The following is a 26,952-nucleotide window of genomic DNA, read 5'->3' as shown; positions in this document are numbered from 1 at the left end:
TTGTAGCACACAAACATTTTGGGATATGTATTAGAGATGTATAGATCTTCGAACTTTCTTGACGAATGGTTTCTACGAGATTCTAGGCAGAGGGTTTGGACTTCCGATTTAAAGGGTCCTATGGCTCAAGCCCCTAGATCTAAATTAGCCATTCGAAGGGAAAGGGGTGATTGGAAGCTTATCTAATACGGCAAGTATCCTAAAATGGAAACACTCATAAAAGTAGAAACTCTCTAGTCATAGAAACTTAGTAAAATAAGAAACTTTCTAAAAATAGAAACTTTCTAAAAATAGTAACTTACTAGGAATAGAAACTTAGTAAAACAAACTATACTTAAACACATACTTAAACTTAAACATGGGCAAAACACTTAACTACTCTTAAATGTCAATAGGTTGACTTTCTTGCTCACTCGTTCAACTCTCTATTCTGAGGAATAACTCTCTCTACTTACTATGGTGAATTCATAGCCCCACTCTTTATTGCTAGCAAACTTATTTAATTTATTTGGGGTGAGACACATGCTGCTTTTACTATTTACAATTTAGACACAAGTACCAACTGCTAAAACTATGCTATACCCGGCTATGTCCGACTAAGTCCCTACAGTGATATTTTTAAGTGCTGCGGCATGCTTATTTATTGGGGGTAGGCCTATCGGGAGTAACGTCCCCGATACATTTGACTCAGTCTTTGTATTACTTGATAATGAAATTTAAACCGACAAGGACAGACACAACTTGTCATGGGGCAAACTTGAACGTTTAGTCTAAATATCACGCACTGGCATAACTTTTTGATCCTGCGGGAGATCAACCTTACAAATTAAATCTTGTGGTCTAAAACAAACGGTCAAACTTATTTGTTAAACCTATGAACTTCACTCAACCTTTTGGTTGACACTTTAGCATGTTTTGTCTCAGGTGCTGTTTGATTCAAGCTCTTATACTTACTGCTTATGTGATGCTACTTGGACATAGGATCAAGAGATATCGCATTTATTACTTCTGCATGTGAACATTTCCATTATTGTTATTCCTATCATTGTAACTACGTTTCATTTTCCGCTGCGTGCTCAATAAAGTTTGTTTTATCATTTAGTATTGTTCTCGTATATTATAATATGTTGGTTGATTTGATATTAAGTCACATTTCACCCAGGCCCTAACTGGGGGTGTGACAAATAGCATGTATCATCTGCAGATTGCGGTTGTTGCATTGCTCTATCAACTGAAAAGGTAACACTCTCGTCCTCTATACTTAGGGTCAGTTTCTTACCAAACACGTCTATCATTGCTTTAGCCGTATTTAAGAATGGTCTTCCTAATATGAGAGGAACTTGAGAATCTTCTTCCATGTCCAGAACAACAAAATCTACTGGAAATACTAAAGTACCAACTTTAACTAGCATGTTCTCCATTATCCCTCTAGGATATTTTATTGATCTATCGGCTAGTTGTATGCTTATTCTTGTTGGTTTCAATTCTCCAAGGTCTAGTTTAGCGTATAGTGAATACGGCATTAAATTTATACTAGCACCTAAGTCTGCCAATGCTTCTATTGAACTAAGACTACCCAGAATATATGGAATTGTGAAACTTCCTGGATCAGATAATTTTTCTGGTATCTTATTCAACAGCACTGCTGAACAATTAGCATTCATAGTAACGGCATAGAGTTCTTCCATTTTCTTTCTATTTGAGATTAGATCTTTCAGAAATTTAGCATATCTAGGCATTCCTGAAATTACATCAATGAAAGGAAGATTGACATTTATTTGTTTAAACATATCCAAAAATTTGGATTGCTCGGCTTCAAGTCTCTCTTTTCTCATTTTACTCGGGTAAGGAAGTGGTGGTTGGTATGGTTTAACATAAGGTTTAGCTTTAACTGTGTTATCTTCATTAACCTTTTCAACTACCAGTTCTTTTTCCTTATCTTGATCAGGTTGTGGTTCTTGTGGAGTAGGAATAGCTTCCACAGAAATTACAGGTATTTCAGGTGGTTTAAGTGTAATACCACTTCTTGTGGTAATGGCTTTAGCTGTTTCATTCCGGGGGTTAGCATTTATATCACTAGGTAGACTTCCCGGTTTTCTTTCACCTATTAACCTTGCTAGGTTACTCACTTCTTGTTTCAGATTTTGAATAGAAGCTTGTTGATTTCTAAATGCTTGAGCATTTTGTTCATTGGTTTGTTTCTGAGATGTGAAAAACTGCGTTTGAGTTTCAACTAGCTTCGTCATCATATCTTCTAAATTTGGCTTTTTATCATCGGTTTGTTTTGAAAATTAGGTCTTTGCTGGTTGTAAGTATTATTGGATACTTGTTGATTACTAGGATCTTGTTGGTTGTTGTATGGAATATTTTGATTATAATTTTGGTTTTGATTGTAAATCGGTCTTGGCGGTTGATAATTATTCTGATAATTATTTCCAGGCCTTTGGTTTATGTATGAAATATTCTCTCTTTGTTCCATTGTTAGTTCAATACTGAGACAATCTTTTGTCAAATGTGGTCCTCCACACTGCTCACAACTAATTCGTATTGAGTGTATATCCTTAGTCATCTTTTCCATTCGTCTCTCGACAGCATCTATCTTTACGGAAATGGAATCTAAGTCATGGCTAGAATCGGCTCTAGCTGCTTTAGATGATCTAACGATATCTTTTTCTTGGTGCCACTCATGTGAGTGGGAAGCAGTGTTATCAATAATTTTGTAAGCATCAGTTTCGGTTTTCTTCATAATAGAACCACCTGCTGCTATATCGATGTCTTTCCTTGTAGTGATGTCGCATCCTTGGTAGAATATTTGTACTATTTGACAGGTGTCTAAACCATGTTGCGGACATCCTCTTAATAACTTTCCAAATCTTGTCCACGCCTCATATAGAATTTCATTCGGTTTCTGTGTGAACATAACAATTTCTCCTTGAAGTCTTACGGCTTTAGATGCCGGAAAGAATTGTTTAAGAAATTTTTCAACTAAAACGTCCCATGTATCAATCGCCCCTTCAGGTAACGATTCCAACCAATCTTTGGCTTCTCCCTTTAAAGTCCAGGGAAATAACATGAGATATATCTGTTCATCTTCAACTTCTCTTATTTTAAATAGTGTGCAGATTCTATTAAAGGTACGAAGATGTTCATTTGGATCTTCCTTCGGCGCACCACTAAATTGGCATTGATTTGTCACCATGTGTAGAATTTGTCCTTTGATTTCATAATCTGGCGCATTAATGTCTGGATGAGTAATTGCGTGACCTTGGCCAGTGCGTTTAGCTCTCATTCAGTCTTCCATACTTAAAGGTTCCAGATTTTCCATGATTATATTTGTTGAATCTGAATCACTAGAGGATTCTGATTTAATGGTTCGTTCCTCAACAATATCTGTTTGAATGATTGGTGGTTCCGGAGGAAAAATTAATGGTTCAGGATCTATGAATCGTCCCTGAATATTCTCCGGATTCTCAATTGTGAGGTCGGGTTCAAAGAATGGATTATCGGAAATTTGAATTGGAGTACTTGGTCGACTGGATGACGATTCTAAAGAAAAATCAACGGCGACAATATTTGCTAGATGTCTTGATCGAATTACAGGTGGTGAACGTACAAAAGGTGGTGAACGTCTTGCTCGGTGCATTCACTGAATATCCTATTAGTTTTTAAAAAGAAAGAAAAATTATATAAGTTATCCAATTAATAGACTTTTCTGATTTTGCCCACGTTTCGAATAGCCAAAAGATGCAGCAGAGGGGCTGGATTCGTTTGGTCTCAATATAATTGAGTACTGTTTGGCTCCAATAACCCGGTCCACGTACAAATCCAACTATTACTACGAACCAGAAAATTTTGATGTCTATCAATTTAATCACTTAAAATAAATTTTCGTAATTTAAAGAAATATTAGATAAGAAATAGAGAAAATTCTAAGTCCTAAAACTAGAATTGCTAGAAATAAGAAAGAAAAAGAGCGTGTCGGTATTAAAATTGGAGAAATAAGAAAGAAAAAGAGCGACTTATAAAACTTTAAAACACTCGACTATCCCAACCTTATTATTATCACTAACTTAAAATTAAAATTGTAAATTGAGATTACTAATTGGAGTGATAATTGATACATAGGTAAAAGGCGTCGAAAAATAAAAATAAGAAAGTAGCGCGTTGAAACGGCGTCGCAAAATTCTAAAGCACCTAAATCTTAGTCTAAGGAATAAGCACTTAAGGGATTTTACGGCAAAGCCTAAAAATCTAGAAATAATAATAAGCTACGGCAAAAACTAGAACTTAAAATTAGATACGAGCGAAAAATATAAATATTACGAATAAACGATTAAAAAGTTACAAAAATGAAAATAGGCTTAAAATTGATAAAGAGTACAATTTTTATAAAAATATTATTTTTATATTATTTATTTTATAAAAGTATTAATTTTTTATATACAAATAAAACTAATTATAATTTAATATTATTTAATATTATTAATTAATTTAAAAAACTTAAACTAAATAATAATAATAATTAAACTAATTTAGGGTTTATTAATAATAATAATTAATAATACTCCGTAATTAATGCGATTAGGGTTATGTGGCGGAGGCTGCGCGAGTCGCGATGTCCCGTTCCAAAAAATCTCCGCGAGTCGCGAAGGTTGAAAAACGTTTTTTTTTTATTTTATATTGTTTTTCTAAAAATATATATAAATATATTTATACAAAAATAAATTAAAAATATAGCGTTTCGCCGATTTCCCCGGCAGCGGCGCCAAAAATACTTGACGTTATGCGAGGTGTATACGAAATAGTATTAATTTAAATATGAAATACGACGAAATATTACACAAGTTTTAATTATTTATTTACAAAATGGATATACCTAAACCTTGCTACAACACTATAGGCAGTGTACATAATTGTAGAGTAGTATAGTTTTTAGTAAGTCTGGTTCGTTCCACAGGAAGACGGTTACACTATATTTTTATATAATTACATTTGTACAAATATATATATAAATATATATATATATATATATATATATATATATATATATATATATATATATATATATATATATATATATATAATAATAATATATAAAAGGGGGTTTACAGTTTAATGACCGGTTTGTCGATTTTATATTTTAAGCGAAGCGTAAAGTAAATTTAATTAACAAAATAAAATAAATAACAAAAAATATAAATGACGAATAATTAAAGGTGCGATGAAATATAAAATAAAATAATTATGCTTATTTAAACTTCCGTAATCATGATGTTTGATGTGTTGATTTTAGTTTTATGTCCATGGGTTAATTGTCCTTTGTCCTGGATTATTTAATATGTCCGTCTGGTTTTTGTCCATAACAGTCCATCAGTCATAAATATAAAGTGCGAGTGTCCTCGTCAAATTATCCTTATACCCGAAGTCAAATATTCCAACTAATTGGGGACTTAAACTGTAACAAGGTTTTAATACTTTGTTTAATAATTACACCAGGTTATCGACTGCGTGTAACCCAAGGTTTTAATACTTTGTTATCAATTAAGCCAAGTGTCCTTGTACATAATTTCACCCCTGTTTTAATAATTCTAGTGACTATTAATTCATTCCCGTGTCCGGTTAAATGAACGATTATTCGTACATATAAATATCCCTCCCATCGTGTCCGATCGAGTGTATATGGTTATTTATAGGGACGTCCAATTGCAAATATTTATATTAAAATTAACAAACTATCATTTAGTTAAACAAATATAAAGCCCATTAATAGCCCATAGTCTAATTTCCACAAGTGTCGTTCTTTTGTCCAAACCCCAATTATGGTACAAAGCCCAATTACCCAATTTTAATATTTTTAGCCCAACATCATGATTACTTCAGATTAAATAAGCATAATAATAACTTAGCTACGAGACATTAAATTAAAAAGGTTGAACATAACTTACAATGATTAAAAATAGCGTAGCGTTACACGGACAGAATTTCGACTTACACCCTTACAACATTTGCTAACATACCCTTATTATTAGGATTTAAAATTAAAATTAAAATTAAAATATATATATATATATATATATATATATATATATATATATATATATATATATATATATATATATATACGTTTACATATAGATAGAGAGATTGATGGACGGATATTTAAAACGTTCAGAATGCGCGAGCTTTTATAAGCATTTTTGTCCAGGACAGCTCCGCGAGTTGCGGCATTTTTGCACTACAAACTCCGCGAGTCGCGGAGTTCGTAAATCCAGCTCACACAAGTTTGGATCCTAGTCTGCCGACGATTTTAATATATAAATATAATATATATATATATATATATATATATATATATATATATATATATATATATATATATATATATATATATATATATATATATATAATTTATATAATTAATTATATATTATATTATATTTATATACATAGTTAACTTGTAATTTTTAGTCCGTTGCGTCGAGCGTTGAGAGTTGACTCTGGTCCCGGTTCCGGATTTTCGAACGTCCTTGCGTACAATTTAATATCTTGTACTTTGCATTTTGAATCTTGTACTCTTGTAATTCTGAGACATTTCTTATCAATAATTGGAACCTCTTTGATTGTATTTTGTACTTTTGAGCTTTTTGGTCGTTTGCGTCTTCAATTCGTCAAATCTATCTTTTGTCTTCACCTTTTATTATTTAACCGAATATCACTTGTAAATAGGACAATTGAAACTAAAAGCTTGTCTTTCTTGAGGAATAATGCTATGAAATATATGTTCATTTTTAGCATTATCAGTAATGATAAATTATCAGTGTAGTTATGATTCTGATTTACTCTCTAATAAATGCTATAAAAAAGAAATTGAGTTATATGATGATTTACCTAATAATAAAGGGTTTAATGATTTTTCAAAAACTGAATTACTGAATAGTAATTATGATTTACCTATTAATTTTCATAGTTCAATCTTTTCATTGTCCTTTATATTAAATAGCTAAGTTTTAACGTTTTCTTTTTTATATATATGTTTGAACAGCTACTTAAGTTGATATATCATTACTTATAAAACTTAATTTTAATTTGCACATTACATGTATTTTGCAAATGAAATAATTGATACAAATTTGTGAATTTTATTCCGTCATCATCATCGTCATTTGAATAAGATATTTTTCTACTTAATTATTGAATTTCCGTCAATTGTTGATGTCCTGCTTGCAAACTTATTTCAAATCATGTTCACCGGCATATTAAAAACATCATGGAACTCATCGAGAAATGTAACAAGCTCACATTTGCATCCATTCAAATTATGTACATCAAAATATTGAAATTTGGGACAAATTGTGCAACGCACGGGCATTGCCTACTAGTTTAATTTAAGACTTATGATATGTATATTTATTATATCATTTATTAAATACATTATGATTTAATTAAACTTTTAATTAAACTTATGATTAATAATACTTTTGTTATTAATGAAAAATACTTATGATAAGTATTAAACTTATGTTATAAGATTATTATTATAAGACTTATAATAAATATTAATTAATTATTTAATTATTATAAGGCTTAGTTATTATTTAATTATAATTAAATTATTAAATACTTATGGTTTAATAATATAATTAAATACTTATGATATGATTAATAATTCATTATTAATTAATAATACTTATGATATGATTAAAAATTTATTATTAATTAATAATACTTATGTTATGACTAATATTTAATTAATAAATTAAATACTTATGCTATATTAATTATATCATTTAAACTTATGTTAACTTTATTAATTCAATTTAATTTAATTAAACTTATGTTATGACATAATTATACATATATGACTTTAAATAACATTATAACTTATATTATTATTATAACTTATACTTTAAAATTTAATGTTGACTATGTTTGACCAAGGTTGACTTTTGAGTTGACTTTCGGTTGACTTTGACTTTCAGTTGACTTTTGTTGACTATTCTAATTAAGGAAACTTTTCCAAGTTAAAAACTTTCCAAAAATAGAAACTTTCTAAAAACAGAAACTTTCCTAAAATAGAAACTTTCTAAAAATAGAAACTTTTCTAAAATAGAAACTTTTCAAAAATAGAAACTTTTTAAAAATAGAAACTTTCCTAAAATAGAAACTTTCCTAAAATAGAAACTTTCCTAAAATAGAAACTTTTCCAGAAATGAAAACCTGCCAAAAATAGAAACTTTCTAAAAATAGAAAGTACGTGTCCTTACGCTGTCCTGATCAAACCGAAGCATACTGAGTGTTGTTCTATGTTTACTTGCAACAAGTACTATAGCTATCATACTAAGACTTGACCTAAGTTAGTTATTTATATCGACCTGTTTTATTTATAGGTTGGCGTTGTAATCATTCTTGATCACTTTACTTTATGCGGTTCACGTTTCTGTGTTATTACTTCGCTTACGTTAAGGTGAGTTATAGTCCCGTTTTCATACTATTTAAAGTATTTTTGGGATGTGATTACATGCATTTTGTTTTATGTTTAGACACAAGTGGTAATTAAATTTAAATTATTCATTATGAGTTGAACGAAAATATTTTCTAGTCTGGTAACTGTAATCACTGGTTTCTACTGGTGAACACAAATCCTATGGATAGATCTATCGGGTTTGACAACCCCATTTCGAGCTAGTTGCGCTAGCAATTTATAATCGAAATGTATTAGTTCTTCGTAATTATTTGAAGATACACATATTCAGTGTATATTGTGTTTGGTAAGGGTATGGAAATGGTTAAGTGGTTACAAGATGACTCATGGATTAATGGAATAATAGTTTAATGTTTTCTAACATTTTAAATCTTGTGGTCTAAAGTTTATTCGTTTATTTAAACCTATAATTCACTCAACATTTTTTTTGATAGTTTACTCGCATGTTTTCACAGGTACTTGAATAATTGGGCTTCCGCTGTGTTAGAGAGTGTGATGACCCGTCCAAATCCCTTTAGATGTTGTACATAATTCATCGATTTCATTTCGAGGTATTGACCTCTATATGATACGTTTTGTAAACATTGCATTCTTTTGAAAATGTACACTATCAATTGAATATATATATCCAAGGTTTTTGACATCTGATGATTTTTACGTATAAACAATCACCATAAATAATAGTTTTTAATAATACATCCATTGTATACATGGTGATGATTTTGTGAATGCAAAGTTTTCTCGAATAAAGCATGTATGACTCCATGCACATAGCTTGTATAACGTATAAGCAAACAGCGGAAGACTTCTAGGGACCTGAGAATAAACATGATAAAAGTGTCAACACAAAGGTTGGTGAGTTCATAGTTTTAATGTTGCGCATAATTTGTATATAAAGGTGGACCACAAGATTTAAGTTGTTTTATCCAAAACGTTTATCAAAATATTCTACTAAATTGATCACCTTGGTAACTAAACTTAACGTATATATAATAAGTACCTCTTTTTTAACATACATGCAACCAACATGTACAATACACGCAAACCAACATGTACTAAACTCAAATAGCATACGCCCGCTTTATAGTTCAGGCTAGGGTCTCTATACTTGGAACGGACGGGGATATCAAGCCCTATGGATCCATATACAACTACTCGCGCCCACCAGTTCTTATAACCGACAGTTACTAGTTACCAAAGCTAAGGAATTTTCGGTTCAAACTCAGTGTAGAATTTAGTATGTACTTGTGTCCATTGCGTTTAAAATAAAGTGCATGTATTCTCAGCCCAAAAATATAGATTGCAAAAGCAATTAAAAAGGGATCTATAAACTCACCTTGAGTGCACTTGACAATTCACAAGCAAAGAGTAGTCGAATTACAATGATCGAGTAATGGAACCTAAATGTACCATTATATAGTTACACACTTATGTTTCAAAAGACAGACTCACAGTACAGTTGTCCTATTGCTCAGACTGGCGCCATTGTATAGTAAAAGTCAATAAAAGTCACACTTGGTCCATTTGGTCAACCTAATTCAACTACATCAGTAGGTCATGTCAATGATGTCACAAAGTCAAACCAAGGTCAACTCATGAGTTTCACACATTCATTTAGCCAATTAACGTTTACTAGTTTAGCTATCGTACGTTTTCGCAACGGTCATGCAATCGGACAAGCATAGTTTACAAATAACACATAAAACAATTATGAGAAGATCCAGATCATAATTTAATGTCATAAGCTTTCTAAAAAGACCAAACACGCTATTATACGATTCCTAGAACTCACATAGCATGCAAAACATTCAAGTTCAGTTTCTGTTTGCGCATCAGTTTCATTTTAATTCTCATTTAATCTAGAAAATAGAAATTAACAAACGGCCAATTAGATATGGTTCTCAACACCTCAAATTATCAGTGGTAAAAAGATCAAAGAAAACCATGTAGCTAATTTGTACATTTTTGACCAACAAGTCGGATTTTCTGATTTAGACATAATTCAGACCTTCAGTTTCAGTACGCATACAACACATAGAAAACAAAGCATTAAGGGCTGGATATACAAATAAGATATGCGAAGAAACATATATTTAACATCATACCAAAAGCAAAAGGTCCAATTCCACTTCTACTTCATGCTAGACAATTATTTGTGAAAACTAGACAGATTCGATCCAATTTAAGTAGTCATTTTCGGGGTCGAATATACAAACATCTAGAAATAATTAGCATGTTAAGTCTACATGAAACATCAAGTACTAATCATGTACTTTACATAATGCAAAATCTTGGTTAGCAAAAAGCATGTTAAATGGTCGTTTGGTTCATGAACAAATTTCTAGTCAACACGTTTTACCGCAAACATTTAAGTAGTCATAAAATGACATTTACAAATCCAATTACTATGATATCCTAGTCCATTTTATGTGTTTTTAAATTATGTATCTATATAGTATCAGTTCATAAGCCAATTCAAATCACAAAAATTGCAGTTTTTGAAATATAGCATAATTACATACCGAAACTTCAAACGAGCATAACTTAAGCTATACAAAACCAAATCATGTTATTCAAGCAAGCAAACTCAATAGTATTTCGATAGCTATCCATATAAACAATTTTCAATTACAGAAAACAAAGTCACAAAACCAGTAGCATAGCAATACAATTCGTGATTAAACCCTAACTCGCAATTCGGACAATATAACTACTAATTACATGTACAAACGTGACCAATTGAGCAAAAGAACATCTAAATATTATGATTAATAATTAAATCTAGAAAAATAGAGTTTTTAAATCATACCCTAATTATACAATTATTGGTATAGATGTGTAGAGCACGATGAGAGGAATCCAAATATGCAAACGATTTTATGATCAAGCAATTGTTGAAGATGTACTTGAATGATTCTTATAAGATGATTATAGATTGGATTTTTGATCAAAGGAATGAAGATTTTAGTGATTTTGGTCGTTGTTTATGAAGGAGGGAGGAAGAAGAATGAAAAAATACAGTTTAAAGTGTGTAAGTATGTAATATATTATATATAAGTTGATTTTTGTTGTTTTGTGAAAAATATCTAGTATAAGTTAAAATGTATTAAGTCATGCATGACATATTAAATTGATTATATCATGGATGACATATTACAATAATAATTGCAGATTTCTATTGGTATATAACAATAGTAAGTACGTATAAAAGTTGCGTATACTACACGTATAAATATCCTATAAATACGAGTAGAATTCTTGATGAAATTGAATGGGAATATGAGTATAGCTATCTTTGTTGAGTATAAGTATGTTAATATATGTATTCAATACTTTTAAACATGTATTAATACTTCTTAATACAATACATATATATTCATTTTAACTTTAGAGTTATTAAGTCGTTAAACGTTACATATATATATCATTTCGAAACCCTTAAGTTAGTAGTCTCATTTTATGTATATAACCCATTGTTAATATACTTAATGAGATACTTATTTATCATATTTTCAAGTTATATATATATATATATATATATATATATATATATATATATACACACACACAATTAAATAATTAAATAAGTTATGACATTCGTGAATCGTCGGACAAATGGTGGTCAATTGTTGGTATAAAAATCATTTCAAAAGTTTTAAAACTTGTCAAAATTCATTTCTTATCATGTCAGAATAGTGTTAACATATAAAGATTAAGTTTAAATTTGGTCGGAAATTTCCGGGTTGTCACAGAGAGTCTGCATACATTTGGCAGATTTTGTTAAACATTAAAACTTTGCATTCACTTTTGGATTACTGTATTGTGGGTGTTTGTTGACATGTTTTGGTCAACTTTGGATATTTAATAAGTTGGGTTTGTTTATAACTACTTATTTTGGTAAATTTTCCTTTTTGGGAAACTTTTTGATTAAAGAATGCAATGTTGTTTAATAAATTCATTTAGAGTTCGATCAAGCTGTGGGACCAAGTGACGGAGCCGTTAAGGGTACTTGATGAGGCCATCACAGTTGGTATCAGAGCTCTGGTTGTAAGGAACTAGGCGGTCATAATGTGGTCAACCCTTGGTCTTTAGGGTGCATTAGAGTCTAGTCTACTGCCCGACCTTTCTTGATATAGCATTATTATGCATTTATATTCATATGAGAAATATTATTAAGTTATTGCTTATGTTGTTTCTCTATTTGTATGTGGTATGTGGTTTTGCTGTTTGCAGATGTCGGCTTCAAGCAACAGTTTCGTTCCTGCTCCTGCTTCCCCGTCTGCCGCTCGTCGTTGTAGTCGACAGCCTCGCTTGAACGATCCGGTTAACTACTACATGTCCACCATTACTCATATGACCAGGGCATACACGCCGGAGACTCGTATCAATGCTCTAAGTGACTGCATGCGTGCTTTACCGCATGTGGAGAGACTTGATGAGATTCAGGCTACCATGGATGTGTTCATTAGCTTCAAGAATGATGTTAAGTTCGGGATTCTCATGCGTAATCGAGAGGTGGACGCTAAGTTCGAGGCTCTTGAGAGCGTGATTCGTGGTCTTAAGACAGATTTGGAGGAGGTTAAGAGTAAGTTGAGGAAGTATGAGACTCCTGAGGAGCCTTATACCGGCCCAGCTTATCGCACCCGCTCCAAGCAGATGTGATATGATGATTATCATGAGTGATTTCTTTATTTCATAGATTTATTGTCCTTTTATACATTCATTTTTGGGTGATGTACGGTGTTTTGCCGAGGATTTTGTTATGTGATATTTCATTTATGTATGGATGGTTATTTCTTTTATAACATTTGTTTATCATTATCATGTTTTTATTCTGGTGTTGTGACTCTTGGCATGTTATTTTATGGTAATATAGTTCATGTATGTTAGATGCTATGTATGATGTATGATTTCTATCATAAGTATGTATGCATGTGGTGGCTATTTCTATAACTATCATAACTATCATGGTATTACTCACAGTGTTCATTGACTATTATTTTAATGGTTAATCTATTTGTATTCGATCTATTCCTTTATAACACCGGTATTATTCTTAGTACTAACGGTTGTGTTATTCTGTTTTGAAGATCATGCCGCCCCGTGAGTCCGCCGAAGCTCGCATGCAACGTTTAATTACTGAAGGGATAGTAGCTGCTATGGCAGCTAATGCTAGTGTGAATGCGAATGTCAACAATCAGGTGGGATGCTCCCACAAGACTTTTATGGCTAGTCACCCACAAGAATTCAGTGGCATAGAAGGGCCTATCGGACTTATCCGCTGGTTTGAGAAATTAGAGTCTATCTTTCGGGTTAGTAGGGTCCGAGATGAGGACAAGGTCAATTTTTCCAGTTGCACTTTAAAAGACAGTGCATTAACATGGTGGAATAATCTGGCTAGCAATTTGGGTAATGAGGCTGCTTATAGCCTTACTTGGAATGCATTCAAAGAGAGGATGATCACCCGTTAACATCCAAGGGGTGAGCTTAAGAAGCTGGCAGTTGAATTAAAGAACTTGAAGATGAAGGGCACCGATATCGATGCCTATGACCAAAGGTTCTTCGAACTAACACTGTTGTGTCCAAACACTTATCCTGATGAAGACAGCAAGATTGAAGCGTATATCGATGGGTTATCTAAACAGATCGAAACTGGGGTTGAGGCTAGTGAGCCTCAGACTATTGAAGCTGCCATCACTATGGCACATAAGCTAAATGATAAGATATTAAGGAGGGGTAAGAAACCTATGTCGGATGCTGGCGAGGAAGTAGTTAAGAAAGCTGATGAAGGGAAAAGGAAGTGGGATAACTCCCGCAACCAGAACCAAAGTCAGCAGAAGAAACAAAATACTTCTGGTTCGAATAACCGTAGTCAGCGTGTTTGTCCAAGATATTATAAAGCTCACGATGGTTACTGTTCGGTTACTTGTAAAAGGTGTTCCAAGCAGGGACACATTGCTAAAGATTGTAAGGTGATCATGCCGGATACTGCTCCTCCTGCTGCAAGTGGTGGTAATAACGGTGGTAATGGTAATGGGAAACCGAAGAATGGTGGGAATAAGAAGGTTTGTTATGAATGTGGTAACCCTGGGCATTTCTTTGATACCTGCCCTAATAAGAAGACTACTGAGAACGCACGTGGAAGAGCGTTCAACATTAATGCCAGGGATGCTAAGGAAGATCCAAAACTCGTTACTGTTACGTTCTCGGTCAACGACTTGTCGGTTTATGTACTATTTGATTCAGGGGCTGATTTAAGTTTTGTGTCAAGTAAATTTAATCCAAAAAACAAAACACCGTTAACTCCTTTAGACAGAACTTATGTTGTAGAGGTAGCTAATGGTAAAGTGCTTACCGCTAAGAGTGTGTATTGTCAGTGTAACATTAATCTGGCTGGTAGAGATTTTGAGGTAGATTAAATACCGATTGAGCTAGGAAGTTTTGACGTTGTTATTGGTATGGATTGGTTGTCTGCGAATCGTGCTAAAATCGTGTACTATGAGAAAGCTGTTCGTATTACTAATGTGGTTGGAGAGCCGCTGATGGTTTTTGGGGATAAGAAATGCAGACAGTTAAACCTTATTAGCTGTTTGAAAATTCATAAATATCTTCGTAAAGGCTGTCATGCTATTCTAGCCCATGTTATTGATTCTGATAAGGGAGAGAAGAGCATTGGTAATGTTCCTGTTGTTAGAGATTTTCCCGAGGTATTTCCCGAGGATTTACCTGGTCTTCCACCGCAACGCGCGGTAGAATTTCAAATCGATCTTGTTCCCGGTGCTGCTCCTGTAGCACGTGCTCCTTATCGACTCGCTCCTTCAGAACTTTAAGAATTGTCGAGTTAACTCCGTGAGTTGTTAGACAAAGGTTTCATTCGTCCCAGTTCGTCCCCTTGGGGAGCTCCTGCTCTGTTCTTTAAAAAGAAAGATGATTCGTTTCGTTTGTGTATTGATTATCGTGAATTGAACAAGCTTACAGTCAAGAACCGTTACCCTCTTCTGAGAATTGATGATCTGTTCGATCAGCTTCAAGGTTCGTCCGTTTATTCCAAGATTGATCTCCGTTCCGGTTATCACCAACTGCGGGTTAAAGAATCTGATATTCCAAAAACCGCATACCGCACCCGTTATGGTCACTACGAATTCTTTGTTATGCCGTTCGGATTAACAAACACACCTACTGTGTTCATGGACCTCATGAACTGTGTGTGTAGACCCTATCTGGACAAATTCGTTATTGTTTTCATCGACGACATTCTTATCTATTCCAAGAGTGATAAAGAACACGAAGAACATTTGAAGTTGGTGCTTGATTTGTTGAGGAAAGAAGAGTTGTATGCTAAGTTTTCGAAATGTGCATTCTGGCTGAAGGAAGTTCAATTCCTTGGACACGTTGTTAGTAAGAAGGGAATTCAAGTTAATCCCGCTAAGATTAAGGCGATTGAGAAGTGGGAAATTCTGAAGACTCTTACTCAGATTCATCAGTTTCTATGATTAGCAGGTTACTACAGAAGGTTCATTCAAGATTTCTCTCGTATAGCGAAACCTCCGACTGCTTTAACGCAAAAGGGGAAGAAGTATGAGTGGAAGGATGAACAAGAGACTGCTTTTCAAACTCTAAAGAAGAAGTTAACTTCCGCCCCGATATTGTCACTACCTGAGGGTAATGATGAGTTTGTTGTCTATTGTGATGCATCGCGTTAGGGCTTTGGTTGCGTTTTGATGCAATGAAAGAAAGTCATTGCTTACGCGTCACGTCAGTTGAAGATCCATGAACAGAATTATACGACCCATGATTTAGAGTTGGGAGCTGTTGTGTTTGCGCTTAAGATTTGGAGACATTATTTATATGGGGTCAAAAGTATGGTGTACACTGATCACAAAAGTCTTCAACATATTCTTGATCAAAAGCAGCTAAATATGAGGCAGCGAAGGTGGGTTGAGATGTTGAATGATTATGATTGTGAACTTTTATATCATCCGGGTAAGGCCAATGTTGTGGCCGATGCGTTAAGTCATAAAGAGAGGACTGAACCTCATAGGTTTAGGGCCTTGAATATGACCATTCGAACAAACCTCGCAAGGCAGATTCTTGCAGCTCAACAAGAAGCCTTGAAGGAGGAGAATTTTGCGAACGAGAAGGTTAGAGGCTTGGGTAAGCAATTTGAGGTACGAGCAGATGGTACTTGGTATTTTGTGAGACGACTTTGGGTTCCAAAATTTGGTGATTTACGACAACTTGTGTTAGATGAGGCTCATAAGTCTAGGTACTCTATTCATCCTGGTTCAGGAAAGATGTATCATGACCTTAAGGAACTATACTGGTGGCCTAACTTGAAAGCTGATGTGGCTACTTATGTGGCTAAGTGTTTGACCTGTGCTAAGGTTAGAGCTGAACATCAGAAACCGTCCGAACTTTTGGTGCAACCTGAAATTCCCGAGTGGAAATGGGAAGGTATTACGATGGACTTTATTACTAAGTTATCGAGAGTTGTGGGTGGTTATGATACCATTTGGATGATTGTTGACCGACTCACTAAGTCAGCTCATTTCTTGCCTATTAAAGAGATAGATTCGATGGAGAAGCTTACTCGTTTGTATTTGAAGGAGATTGTTTCTAGACATGGTGTTCCCGTGTCAATTATTTCAGACCGAGACAGTCGATTCACATCGAGGTTATGGCAGGCCTTAAAAGAAGCTTTGGGAACTAAGTTGGATATGAGCACTGCTTATCATCCACAGACGGATGGTCAGAGTGAAAGGACCATTCAAACGTTGGAGGACATGTTGCGAGCGTGCGTGATTGATTTTGGTAATGGGTGGGATAGGTATTTGCCAGCGGCTGAATTTTCTTATAATAACAGTTATCATGCAAGTATTAAAGCCGCGCCATTTGAAGCTCTGTATGGTAGGAAGTGTAGGTCTCCTATATGTTGAAATGAGGTTGGGGATGCTCAACTCACAGGTCCAGAGATTATTCATGAGACTACAGAGAAGATCGTACAGATCAAAGAAAGGTAAAGAACCGCCAGGAGTCGGCAAAAGAGTTATGCCGATATTCGAAGGAAAGATTTAGAATTTCAGGTCGGTAACCGTGTTATGTTGAAGGTATCACCTTGGAAAGGTGTGGTACGATTTGGTAAGAGAGGAAAGTTAAGTCCTCGATTTGTTGGACAGTTTGAGATTACTGAAAGAGTTGGACCCGTGGCTTATCGTTTGAAATTGTCACAAGAACTTAGCGCTGTTCATGATGTTTTTCATGTATCAAATTTGAAGAAGTGTTTGGCCGAGGCCGATGAAACCATTCCTCTAGATGAACTTCATGTTGATAAACAACTCCATTTTATTGAGGAACCTATTGAGATTATGGATCGAGAGGTTAAGACGCTCAAGCAGAGTAGAATTCCTATCGTCCGAGTTAGATGGAATGTCAGACGCGGACCTGAATTCACTTGGAAACGTGAAGATCAGATGAGGCAGAAGTACCCGCATTTTTTATCAGATGTCGAGTCAACCCCTGCAACTGCTTAAATTTCGGGACGAAATTTCCGTAACGGGAAGGTACTGTCACGACCCTACTTTTTCCGTTATCTTTTACCGTTTATTATTTAACGTCCGTTAATTGTTATTTGTGCCACGTCATTTCTATGACCTATATTATTATTTTAGTAATAATATATTAATTGTTATGTGTTAAATGAATATTTGTATTCATATTTTAAAGTGTACGTTTCTACGTGTCGTGGATTTCTATCAGGCGAATCTTTTCGGTTTTCAAACCAACGGTCAAAATTTTGGGATTTTTAAATCCAAACTATTTTAAATATGATATTTTGATGTCATATGATTATATATAGTGTTTATATATTTTATTCGTCGCGTATTTGTTATCTCTCCGAATTATTAATCGCGTAATAGCGTTTTCACGTTTCGGGCGTCGATCGGGCGTTCGGCCCACAAGTAATTTATCAAAACATGAGATTAGCCCATGAGGGGCCCACCCTACCCCTTGGTTCGGCCGAACCCCTTAGAGGGGGGAGTGCCTTTCTTTTTTTTCATTTTACACTACATTTCACATTTCATTTTAGCAAACCTAATTTTCTCCCTAATATTTTTTTCTCTCCTCCCTTGTGTTCTTGGTTGTCGCCTACTACAACCATCATCATCATCATTTCACAAAATTATTGATTGGATCAAGAAGCTTTCATCATCATCGCGTTCCTCTCGTTCATCTCTACACGATTGTATCTCTTGATTATTGATTAGGGTATAAACCCTAACCCTAACTTTTTGATTTTTCTTTAATGTTTCTGTTTTTTATGTTTAATATGATAGTATAGTGCTTGTATGTTGTTAGATTATTGATTGTATGCATAGAATCACTCGTTATTACATGTTTTCGGTTTGATTGATAGTGGACAGTAGACTAATCGACCATTTCAGTACACTTAACTGATGATTTTGTTAAATTAAAGTGTTTATATGTGTTCCTCTCATCAAGACATTAATTTTAGACTCCGGATTCATGTCATTTCGACTCCCGGAACTTAAGTTATGATTAAATTGGTGTTTTCATGGAATTAAAATATAAAAACGAATGTGTTCAGGTTTGGTCCAACTTTGTGACCACTTTTGGAGTATCTAGGGTGTACTATTGTGTTAGGATTGATGATTGAATGAACATTCATGTTCGGGTCATCGAAATCCGAGTCACGGATCACCCGGTATGACTAAAACATGTTTTTGAACGGATTAAAGTTCCAAATTGATATATGATTGTTGGTCATGACTTGTGGGCTGTTATTGGGGTGTTCTTGAGTGCACAAATGTGTCGGGTGGTTTTGTTAGGCGAGGATATATATAAGACTCACCGAAAACCGACACCCGGGGCTCAAGTTATGACCCGATGAACTTTTAATTAAAACTTATGGTTATAAAATGTAACTTATGATATAAATAATGATGTTCATTATTATTACATTACTTATGATATAAAAGAAATTAATTTAATTTAAGACTTATGATATGTATATTTATTATATCATTTATTAAATACATTATGATTTAATTAAACTTTTAATTAAACTTATGATTAATAATACTTTTATTATTAATGAAAAATACTTATGATAAGTATTAAACTTATGTTATAAGATTATTATTATAAGACTTATAATAAATATTAATTAATTATTTAATTATTATAAGGCTTAGTTATTATTTAATTATAATTAAATTATTAAATACTTATGGTTTAATAATTATAATTAAATACTTATGATATGATTAATAATTCATTATTAATTAATAATACTTATGATATGATTAAAAATTTATTATTAATTAATAATACTTATGTTATGACTAATATTTAATTAATAAATTAAATACTTATGCTATATTAATTATATCATTTAAACTTATGTTAACTTTATTAATTCAATTTAATTTAATTAAACTTATGTTATGACATAATTATACATATATGACTTTAAATAACATTATAACTTATATTATTATTATAACTTATACTTTAAAATTTAATGTTGACTATGTTTGATCAAGGTTGACTTTTGAGTTGACTTTCAGTTGACTTTGACTTTCAGTTGACTTTTGTTGACTTTTCTAATTAAGGAAACTTTCTAAAAATAAGTACTTTCCTAAAATAGAAACTTTCTAAAAATAGAAACTTTCCTAAAATAGAAACTTTCCAAAATAGAAACTTTCCTAAAATAAAAACTTTCCTAAAATAGAAACTTTCCAAAAATAGAAACTTTTCCAGAAATGAAAACCTGCCAAAATAGAAACTTTCTAAAAATAGAAAGTACGTGTCCTTACGCTGTCCTGATCAAACCGAAGCATACTGAGTGTTGTTCTATGTTTACTTGCAACAAGTACTATAGCTATCATACTAAGACTTGACCTAAGTTAGTTATTTATATTGACCTGCTTTATTTATAGGTTGGCGTTGTGATCATTCTTGATCACTTTACTTTATGCGGTTCACGTTTCTGTGTTATTACTTCGCTTACGTTAAGGTGAGTTATATTCCCGTTTTCATACTATTTAAAGTATTTTTGGGATGTGATTACATGCATTTTCTTTTACGTTTAGACACAAGTGGTAATTAAATTTAAATTATTCATTATGAGTTGATCGAAAATATTTCCTAGTCTGGTAACTGTAATCACTGGTTTCTACTGGTGAACGCGAATCCTATGGATAGATCTATCGGGTTTGACAACCCCATTTCGAGCTAGTCGTGCTAGCAATTTATAATCGGAATGTATTAGTACTTCGTAATTATTTGAAGATACACCTGTTCAGTGTACATTATGTTTAGTAAGGGTATGGAAATGGTTAAGTGGTTACCAGATGACTCATGGATTAATGGAATAATAGTTTAATGTTTTCTAACATTTTAAATCGTGTGGTCTAAAGTTTATTCATTTATTTAAACCTATAATTCACTCAACATTTTTGTTGACAGTTTACTCGCATGTTTTCACAGGTACTTGATTAATTGGGCTTCCGCTGTGTTAGAGAGTCTGCATACATTTGGCAGATTTTGTTAAACATTAAAACATTGCATTCACTTTTGGATTACTGTATTGTGGGTGTTTGTTGACATGTTTTGGTCAACTTTGGATATTTAATAAGTTGGGTTTGTTTATAAATACTTATTTTGGTAAATTTTCCTTTTTGGGAAACTTTTTGATTAAAGAATGCAATGTTGTTTAATAAATTCATTTGGAGTTCGATCAAGCTGTGGGACCAAGTGACGGAGCCGTTAAGGGTACTTGACGGGGCCATCACAAAGCGATAGTAGTACTCGTGTGTTATTTTGATTGTTAATTAAGTTTAATACGGATTTATGGAGTTTTAAAAAAAATAAACGTTGGTCCGTAAGCAGACTATATAAAATATAGGTTTGTTAAAAATACATTTACATTTTTACTTAGAATTTTAATACTCCGTACATATTACTTGGGACAGAAAACAAGTAACAGTTAAACTTTTTATGATTGGTTTTACACAGTTAATGACCAAAATAAATATATGTATTTAATATAAAAATATGAGATTTTTATTTGAACATTTACCCATCACTATTTAGCAACGGAGCACGAAATAATACCCCTAATAAACATGTCGACAGATAGATTACAAAATAAGAGGCTCCTAACTATTCATGTGATGTTACTGTTTTTGTTTCTTTCACAACCAAAATTATATATATATATATATATATATATATATATATATATATATATATATATATATATATATATATATATATATATATAGGGAGAAGATCAGGCGCTAAGTAGGTATAAGTGGGATAAGGGGATACGTGATGTTATATAACTAAACAACCACCACCTTTCGATCACTATTTTCTGTTCACCATCAACCAACCCGAACACCCTTCTGTTTGCTGCATACTAACTGTTTCTATGTATCACCATCAATCCGCCACCATAACCCATCCAAGAACACCCCACTATAACACCATCGATCCACCACCCTCGCCATCTTCATCATAAAGCCGAACACCCCTTGTTTACTACTGCAACCAATCGAACACCACCACCATCATCATCGTTCTATTTTTTGTCCGAGAACACCTCACAACCCACCACCATTGAAAACCATTTAAACACCACCATCGACTGTTGCAGCTACTGTGTTGCTACTGCTTTAACCAAGGACCGGCCACCGGAGTTGTAGCTGCCATTTCAGTTCTGTATCTGTTTCGGTTCAAGAACAAGGCAAACCCAACACACCACCCATCAAAACCCACATAAATATTATAGCTATTACGATTGTTCGAACCTTGTTGCTATGATCCTAGTCGACTGCTGCTCTCTTCTATTTCTGCGCCTGTTTTCTACGATGATGATGATGCAGTAATGTTGATGGAATAATGAAGGTGATGATGAATACTGAATATACAATGACGATGGTGAAGTGAATATGATGATGATGATTACACGATATCAATGATGATGAGACAGTGAAGATCGATGATGATGGAATCGTGAAGACGAGATGATTCTCTGTCATGATGATGTTACGATGAAACTGTGATGGTGATACGAAAACGATGACAACGATGATGATGATGAAACTGTGGTGATGATGAGATGATTACGGCGATGATACATAAATGATGATGATGATCATACGTGATGATGATGACGATGAAGATGATGGTATGATGATTATGATGATTATGATCGTATAATTTTTATTATTATTATTATTATTATTATTATTATTATTATTATTATTATTATTATTATTATTATCACTATTATTATTATCACTATTATCATTTTTATTATTATTATTATTATTATTATTATTATTATTATTATTATTATTATTATTTTAAAATTATTATTATTATTATAGTTATTGTTATTATTATTATTATTATTATTATTATTATCATTATCATGATTTTTATATATTTTTATTATCATTATTATTATTATTAACATTATTATTATTATTTTTATTATTATTATAATTATTATTTTAATTATTATTATTATAATAATAATTATTATTATTACTATTATGATCAATTATCATTATTATTATTATAAGTATTATGAAAATGATTAAAATTAAAATTAATTTATAATTTAAATGAATTATTAATATCATTATTATTATTATTATTATTATTATTATTATTATTATTATTATTATTATTATTATTATTATTATTATTATTATTATAGCAAATAAATATTATGTATATAAAAATATACTTATTACATATACTATAATTATATTAATATTACATATAATTATATATTAAACATATTAACATTTTTTTTATATATAATTATATACATATAACAAATTATTGATTTTTAATATAATACTAATCATATATATATATATATATATATATATATATATATATATATATATATATATATATATATATATATATATATATATATATATATATATATATATTAATATAGCTATATGTATAAATATTAATTATTTTAAATATATATACAAATAAATATATATAGCATATAATTTAAGATATAATATATAAATAAAATATATATATATTTTGATTGGGATTTAATATAAATTTTATATAACTACAACACCTTATATATATAAATATATATATATATATATATATATATATATATATATATATATATATATATATATATATATATATATATATATATTACGTAATTAATAGATGAAATTATTTGATTACTATTATATATTTTAATATATATAATTGATATAGGTTCGTGAATCTGAGGCCAATCCTGCATTTGTTCAGTTCCGTCGTATGCATATTTTTCTACAAAATATCGTATCGTGAGTTTTATAGCTCCCTTTTTATTAAATGCTTTTGCAATATATATTTTTAGGCTGAGAATACATGCGCTGCTTTTATAAATGTTTGACGAAATAGACACAAGTACTTAAAAACATTCCTCGACTGAATTGTTATACTGGATATCCCTGTTTTAGCTTGGTAACCTAGGAATTAGTGTTTATTATAATTGCCACTAATTGACGTGAATCATAAAGATAGATCTATGGGCATTAACACGCCCCAGTCTGGAACTGCTTTATTACTTCGATTTTTATACAGATGTGTTAATCCTGTATGTTTGAGGATATTCTATATGCATTTTTGTTGATGTCGGTTGCCATAAAACTTATCGTGAGAATGATTTTATACAGATGAGATTCCTGTATGTTATTTATGAAAATGAAATCTTGTGGTCTATTAAAATTATTGAAAATCATTGTTTATGATAAACCTATGAACTCACCAACTTTTGATTGACACTTTTAAGCATGTTTATTCTCAGGTATTAAAGAAATCTTCCGCTATGGATTTGCTCATTTTAAAGATATTACATGGAGTCGTTCATGGCATATTTTCAAAGACGTTGCATTCAAATCGTTTGAGTTCAAAAAGACTGTTATTAAGTAAATGACAGATTAATCATTTATATTTTGGGAAACATATTTATATCATTGGTATAGAATGAATATATTTTGAAATGGTCTGCATAACTGTCAACTTTCGTTGCAATGAAAGTTTATCTTTTAAAAGAATGCAATGTTTGTAAAACGTATCATATAGAGGTGAGTACCTCGCAATGGGACCAGATGTTGATGTATTCGTCTATATGGATTTGGACGGGTCATTACACATACAATTATTTGAAGATTTTGAGATGAATAGAAGCCAAACTGACTCATCCGTACGTAAATGGCCAAATGGGTTGAATCATCTTCTAAAAGTAATCACTATACATGCTAAATAAAGACTAAAGTATGTTCAATGGAGTTATAAGAGTGAGTGAGTTTCCTAAGTTTCAATTGTAACGATAATACTACTAAAGCGTCTATCCCCTTTGTCCCCAACCGTTAGTGATGAACTTTGAAGGCAAATAAGAGGACAAGCAAATTTCAAGAAAACAAACTATCACAATATGTTAATCATAATTTGGAACTATAAAGAATACTTTCAATAAAATTTTGCAAATAACTAACATTATCATTATAAGATTCAGATGGGGTAATCTAAAGCGTTAGCTCAATAAAGTGAAAAAAGTGATTTGGTTCGGAGTTATCGGTATGTACCTACTGACTATTGAACTTTGAAAATTTAGCACCAAGTGCAATTATAAGGCCATCATATATAAATCTGCAAATTTCGTACAGTAATATTAGAGACTTTCTAATAAAAATCTTATTACGCCAAATTGCAACGTTGTTGCAGCCGGGGCTGGGCCTGAGATTATTGACGCCCTGTGCGAGATAAAAAAAATAAAAAAAATTGCCCTGTAATGTTTTTAAAAAACGACAACCTACATTTTTTACTATGAGTTTTATATCTAGTTATGCTACATGTATGTCCATTTTAAAATACCTATTATATTATTAGTATGTCCATCTAAAAAATAATTGGTGGAGGCATAGCCAAAGTAAAGATGTCCTTTGAAGTGTAAACGTTACCCGGTACGAGATACTCTACATCACTATTTGTTTTTCTGGGGCTAGTTATTAAAAGATCAAGTTTAAGGGTCTTGACTTAACTATACCATAATGAATGAATGTATTATTATTGATTTTTTTGTCAATTGAAGTTATTAAAATACCTATTATTAGTCAGCCCTTGGGTTATCCACTGATTGACTAAAGATTATGTTAGAATTAGTTGTAGTGTTTTGATTAATTAGAAGTGTTGATTAGTTTTGAAGTTTGAATGTTTTGAGGTGATGTTTATAAGAGAAATATTGAAGATTTGTTGTTTAGAAAGAAATGATTTTATTGATTTAGAATTGTGTTGTGAATGTGTGTTTTTTGTTGTTACATCAAATGCAAGATCATATGCCTATTTATAGGCCTCAAATGTGGATAAAAATATCTAGATTTTTTTGATAGAATTTTCTAGATATTTTTGTTAATGATATCTAGATATTTTTGTTAAAACTATCTAGATAATTTTGTTAATAATATCTAGATATTTTTGATATAAATATCTAGATAATTTTGTAGATAATTCTTGAAATACATTAATATTTTAACACTCCTCCTTAATGTATTTCGATGTTACTCCGAGCATGTTACGTAGGAACTCGAACTTGGGTCTTGGTAGTGCTTTAGTGAAAATGTCTGCAATTTGCTCTTCGGTCTTGCAGTATTTTAATTCAATATCTTTCTTGGCGGAGACTTCTCGTAGAAAGTGATACTTGATGTCAATATGTTTTGTTCTTCCATGGAACACTGGATTCTTTGCCATCGCGTTTGCAGACTTGTTGTCGCAATATATCTTTGTAGCTTCGTCTTGTTTCTCGCCCATATCTTCTAGTATTCTTCTTAGCCATATAGCTTGATTAGCTGAGTTTGCGGCTGCGACGTACTCGGCTTCAGTTGACGATCGTGCCACCGTTTCTTGTTTCTTTGATGTCCATGAGAATACACCAGATCCAAGTGTGAATGCGTATCCGGAAGTACTTCTCATGTCCTCCACCGATCCGGCCCAATCACTATCTGTGTATCCCTGAAGCTTCGAGTCTATAGTGAGCTTGTACCATATTCCGTAGTCCATGGTACCTTGCAAGTATCTTAAAATTCTTTTAGAAGCTCCGTAATGTATTTGAGTAGGGTTTTTCATGTACCTGGATAATAGACTCGTTGCGTACATAATATCTGGCCTTGTTGCTGTCAGATAAAGTAGACTTCCGATGAGACTTCTGAATCTTGAAGCGTCTGCTTTCTCCGATCCATCTTCTTGTCTCATCTTCTCATTGGCAACTAGTGGCGTGGCTACGGTTTTGCAACCGTATAGTTTAAACTTTTTCAGGAGATTTTCCGTATATTTCTTTTGGCATATGAAGATGCCTTCATTTTCTTGACTTATTTCGATGCCAAGAAAATAGCGCATCAATCCAAGGT

This window comes from Rutidosis leptorrhynchoides, chromosome 11, assembly GCF_046630445.1.
Source record: "Rutidosis leptorrhynchoides isolate AG116_Rl617_1_P2 chromosome 11, CSIRO_AGI_Rlap_v1, whole genome shotgun sequence".
NCBI classification, from domain to species: domain Eukaryota; kingdom Viridiplantae; phylum Streptophyta; class Magnoliopsida; order Asterales; family Asteraceae; genus Rutidosis; species Rutidosis leptorrhynchoides.
Note: the sequence above shows the minus strand (reverse complement) of the source record.